We start from the raw sequence: 6,124 nt of genomic DNA on the forward strand, positions 1-6,124 counted from the left end.
TCTCTTTTGAAGTTTTCTGTGTGTGTATGTGTGTGTGTGCATGTGTATGTGTGTGTGCGTGTGTGAGTGTGTGTGTGTGTGTATGTGTGTGTATGCCAGTCCTGGGGCTTGAATTCACGGCTTGGGTGTTGTCCCTGAGCTTTTTTTGGGCTCAAGGCTAGTGCTCTACCACTTGAGTCAGCTCCACTTCTGGCTTTTGGTGGTTAATTGGAGATAAGATCTCACGGACTTTCCTGCCCAAGCCAACTTTGAACTTGTGATCCTCAGATCTCAGCTTCCTGGGTAGCTGGGATTACAGGCATGAGTTGGTTGTCCTGAGCCATGACTGAGAATGAAGGCCATTGCTGGGTTCAAGGCAGTGCCACAGTTTTGCAGGGGACATGAGAGGTCACCCTACTGGCAAGAGCATCCCCTCTGATCACAAGATCAAAACATTTCTTCTTCGTCTCTGTTTCCTCTTTTCTATAATGGGGCAATCCACATCTGCCTCCCACATTGGGTTCTATGACCACACAGGACACAGGAGAGTCACAGGGAGGGAGGGAGGGAGGGAGGGAGGGAGGGAGGGAGGGAGAGAGAAAGGGAGCACAGCACTGCCGCCTACCTGCCATGGCAGGATTTGTCTCTCATCTAAGAATCAGGCACTAGTGGCTCATGTCCGCAGTCATTCTAGCTACTCCAGAGGCTAAGATTCGGAGTTTTGCAGGTCCATGCCAGTCTAGGCAAAAAGTTCAAGAGACTCTTTTTCAGACAATAGCTGAGCGTGGTGGTACATACTTGTCATCCATGCCACAGCAGGAAATGGAACTAGGATTGTAGCCTGGGCTAGCCTAGACAAAAGACACTATTTCAAAAAGAACCAGAGGCAAAGGGACTAGAAATGTGGCTCAAATGGTACAGCACCTGCCCAAGAAGCACAAAGACCTGAGTTCAAACTCAGTACCTCCAAGGAAAAAAGCAATCACTTATCCAAGCTTACATATGGGCCAAGAGACAGGAATTAAGTAAGATCAGCCTAGGCTAGGTTCCAACCAAGTCAAGATCTGGTGAGTGATGAGCCAGCACATGCGAGGAAAGTACAAGAGGCATAGCCATGATGTATAAGATCCACTTTGAGGGCTGGGAAGGTGGCTCAGTGGTAGAGCGCTTGCCTTGCATGCCTGAGGCCCTGGGTTCGATTTCTCAGCACCACATAAGCAAAAAGGAAAAAGCCGGAAGTGGCACTGTGGCTCAAGTGGTAGAGCGCTAGCCTTGAGCTGAAGAGCTGAGGGACAGCGCCCAGGCCCAGAGTTTCAGGCCCCACGACCAGAACCCTCCCCCCAAAAAAAGATCTACTTTGAGTTCTGCACAGACGAAAACTAATTTTTAAACAGCCATCACAAAATGATAACAGCTCTCACTTATTGGTATCATTTATTAGCATCACTTAACATACGTCTCTTAAGTATCACACTGAGTATCTGTTTTCCTTATTTGATAGATGAAGAAACCAATTCAGAGAGGTCGGGTAATTTTCCCCAGGTCACATAGCCAATAGACAGGTTTCTGCTTCCATAACCAGAAGCTCTATAGTGGTACCCGAGAGAGACAGAGATAGAGACAGAGAGAGACAGAGACAGAGAGAGACAGAGAGGCAGAGAGACAGAGACAGACAGAGATCCATGAAAGTGACGTGACACGTGTCCTGGGCCAGCTGCCAGCCCTCCGTCTTCCCTCTCCAGGGGAGGCACCTTCCGTCTGCAGTGCTTTGCCCCCAGGAGCAACTTGGGTGGGAGTGATGACAACCCAGAAAAGGGGCAGGATGGATGAAGTCAGGGGAGCTGCTGCTGGGCCAGCAACGCTTTGCCAGGACCTGGATCTCATTTGCTACCTCAGCATCTGGGATGCATGTGTGTTGACACAAAGCACGTTCGTGTGGCACAGATGGGGCTTGGGGATGACTCCAGAGAAATAAATCTGAATGTCACAAATCACCAAAACCAATGGCAGACTCCTCTGTTGGGTCCTTTCCTTGACTCCCACTCATTTCAAGGCATTTTTCTCCTTGGAGAATCTGGGCTCTGCAATGGTACTATCATTAGAATTGTCCCAACTAACCACTGCACAGGCAGTGACCTGTCACCATCCAGAGCTGGGCAGACCCTGGGAAAGGTCACCAAGTAGGATCCATGGTTTGGCCTCTCAGATGAAGATGACATCAGCTGAGCTACTCTCTTTCCCTACCATCTGCTCTCAACTTCCCAGGGCAGTGAGATCAATTCTTCCAGCAACAGGTACTCTAATCTTTTGCACAGGTTAAAAAAAAAAGAAGAAGAAGAGCTCAGAGGAGATACAAGTCCCATACAGGGCCACTGGCTGCATAAAAGTCTGCGACTTTGGGGAAACAGCTTCTGTCTCCCCTGGGAAGTTCATGTTCTCATCACATCTCAGATGGGACAGTGGGGATGCTGAGGGCACCTCCAAGGTCATCGATTGCCAGAGATTCTATCCTCTTCTGTATGACATTAGCCAGTGGCTTGCCGTTTCTTGATCTCTACACAGTGAACAAGGTGTTGGTGATAGTTACAGGCCTCAAGCGCTGATCCTGTCAGATTCTGGATACAAAGAGCCTTGACTGAGGGTGGCCTCTTCCAGGGGGAACTGTGGTAGTGTCTTTGCTCAAGCTGGGCCCCTGCTTCTTGGGAAGCAAAGAATCTGGCCTGACAAACCCTCACAGTCCCACAAGACAGCCTCCTTGATCACAGTCCACGATCTGTGTTCCTCAGGTCAGGAGGCAGGTCATTTGAGATCATGACTTCAAGCCTCACCCTGGCATTTATCATGAACGTGTGTTAGAGACCAATAATCTAGTCCCAGCTCTTGTTCTGTCGGAATCAGAAGAGCCCAATGCAGAAAAGGCAAAGAAGCAACAGAAATAGAGTGAGGTAGCAATCAAAGCTGCATTTGAAGATGGAGGAAGAGTCCATGAGCCACAGACCGCAGGCTGGAAAGGACAAGGAGCAAGCTCTCGGTTAGACCTTCCAGAAGGAACACAGGCTGGAAAACACCCAAATTTTACCCCGTCCGTGTCATTTCAGCCTCCAGAATTGGAGGCTGTTTTGAGCCACTAAGCTTGTGGTCATGTGAAGCTGACTCAACTCCTAAACTGTGCCCGGACCAAATTAAGATTGTGCTGTCAATCTAAAACATATTCCAGGTTTGGAAGAGGATAGATAGATAGATAGATAGATAGATAGATAGATAGATAGATAGATAGATAGATAGATAGATAATATTGTATATGTATGTAATAAAGGATAATTTATTTCATGAAATGATAAAATTGTAGATAGATTCAATAAAGCATATTAAATACATATTTAACGTGGCTTCCTAGCGAATTTCAACCTCATCTGTAACTCACATTATATTGCCACTGGACAGCACTAGAGGGCTTTTCCATGCACTTGGCTGGAGGAAGCAGGCCCTGCCTTCCCCACAGCGTCTGCAGCCAAAGTCTGCTGGAGTTGGGGATGGGAGAATTCCCCTCCACCTGCAGGCACACACGTTGATGGTGGGGAGTCCTGGTGGTGGATGAGGAACCCGCCCTTTCTTTCCCTGCTCCCATCTGCCTGCGCTGCCTGTATCCCTGCAAGACATGGTGGTTATTTTTAGCACATGCTGCCTCCACACAGCTGGCTCTGAGGCTTGCTGGGTGTGAGCCAGCCTCAACTGCCATCTCCCTGCCAATGAGGGTCTCGGGAGAGCCTGATTCCACAGCTCTGGTGCCTCTCAGGGCCTGAGAGCAAGCTCCTAACCAGTCTTTAACAAGTAAACGATCATAATCCGCATGTTTGGGGATGATGAGATCAACGTGCAGGAGTCTCTGCAAGCTAGAAGGAGGCTGAGCTGGGTCTGGAAAGCAAGACAGCTAGCCTGAGTCATCCTCCAAAGGCCTCACACTTCACAGCCTGGAGCCAGGAGTCCTGCCCTCCACTTTGGGTGGTTGCCAGGTCTCCTGTAGGCCTTCGCTGGGGGTGTTTATATTTGGAAAGTATTCTCTTTTTTTTTTCTTGCTGTGTCAAGGATTGAACCTAGGACCTCACACATGCTAGGCAAGGGTTCTACCCCTAAGCTACATCTCTAGTCCTAGGAAAGAATTCTAAACAAGATGAGAGCAAGCAAGCAATTTGGAAGGAGGTAGAAAGAAGAAGGAGCAGTGTGCGTGCAGCCCCTAAATCTCCAAATCCCTTATAAACACACAGAAATGGAGGCACAAAGGGTGAACAAATGCAGCAGTAGCACTCACCAGACACTATGCTGAAAATGAACTATACAACTTGTGGGTAGAGACAGGAAAAACTGTGAGAGAGCAAGGGAAGGAATGACATTGTCCAAAAGGAAATGTACTTGTTCAAAAGAAACAAAAAAAATCATATAGTACGTTAAAAAACAACAACAACAACGAAGAAGAACTTCTTGTGTCCATATCTTGTCATTCATTTTGCTTAGCATCATCTTATATGGTCATATGTACATAGTTTTTGAGCTTTTCTGCTCATCTGATAAGACTATCATAAACGTATACTAGTTATTGCAAATAAAGGACATCATAGGACCTAATTTCTTTGGGTCTGGCTTACGTTCACTTTATATGATTTTTTCCAAGTCTTTCCATTTCCTAACAAATGGGGCGATGTTCTTCCTCCTATGGTATATCTCCCATTGTGACTGTATTTGATTTTGGTACCCTGAATCTTGTATATACTTTTATCTAATTTGGGGAGGGGAAGGGGAATAACAAAATGTCCAAACAAGGACACAGGATGACCCACTGCAACAATGATACCCACAAGACACTATGTTGGAAATGATCTTTACAACTTTGGCAGGTGGGGGGGGGGGAGGGAAGAGACAGTAGGAAAAAAAAAGGAGAGTGTAACAATGTTCATTCGACAAGAAATGTACTCATTACCTTACTTATATAACTGTAACCCCTCTGTACAGCATCTTACAATAAAATAAAATTTAAAAAAGGAAATGAAGTACATGTTACCATAATTAAAACACACACACACACACAAAAGAAATGTACTCTTTCATATATCAGCTTTCTAAGAACTATTTTAAAATTTTTAAAAAGAAGTCATAAACGGTTGCTATGAAAAATAAATGGATTTTTTAAAAGATCCATATGAACATAAAGACAAAACTATTCTAAGGGGGTTGGGAGGGAAGAAATGTTCTCATTAATTGACTTATGTAACTGTCACCTCTCTGTACATCTCCTTTATAACAATAAAAAATAAAAATTATAAAGAATTCTAAAACCAAATGGCCTCATGATCCAAACCTCAGCTCTGGCTTCAGGAGGACCTGGGTTCTGTTCCTGCCTCAACCCTCATAATTCTCTGGCTTAGCTCTCTCTTAGCTTTCATCTTCTTTGCTACACAGTTGACTTGATAGTGTGGAGGATTAAATGAGATTATGGACATAAGTGCTTCGCAAAATGTCAGGGACTAGGGGGTCTGGATGTGAAGCTTAGTGATAAAGCGCTAGCCTATGCAAAGCCCAACACCATCAAAAAATTCTATTATTATTTAGCTTCATGTACACTAAGCACTGTGCCAAGTGATTACATAATTTCTCTCATTAAAGCATCACAGCAGAGCTTCAATGTAGCTCAGTGACATCAGTCGCAATCTCAATGATATTAATGATATTAATCTCTTAGGAATACCATTTAAGATCATCTTGCAAGATGACCTTAGTCATTTTACATTGTGACTGAAGACAGACAGGAGAGTCCATCTTTGCATCTGAGAAAATAGACTTCAAATAGAAACCTATCAGAAGAACCAAAAAAAAAGAGCCGCTCCTATTAATAAAGAGAATGTTTCATCAAAAGGAAACTACGAGCCAGGCTCTGGTGGCTCACGCTGTAATCCTAGCTACTCAGGAGGCTGAGATCTGAGGATCAAGGTTCAAAGCCAGCCTGGCAGGAAAGTCTGTGAGACTCTTATCTCCAATAAACCACCAGAAAACCAGAAGTGGCTCTGTGGCTCAAGTGGTAGAGAGCTAGCCTTGAGCTGAAGAGCTGAAGAACAGAGCCCAGGCCCAGAGTTCAAGCCCCACGACCGACAAA

Source organism: Dipodomys ordii, unplaced genomic scaffold (assembly GCF_000151885.1).
Source record: "Dipodomys ordii isolate 6190 unplaced genomic scaffold, Dord_2.0 Scaffold127, whole genome shotgun sequence".
Lineage (NCBI taxonomy): Eukaryota > Metazoa > Chordata > Mammalia > Rodentia > Heteromyidae > Dipodomys > Dipodomys ordii.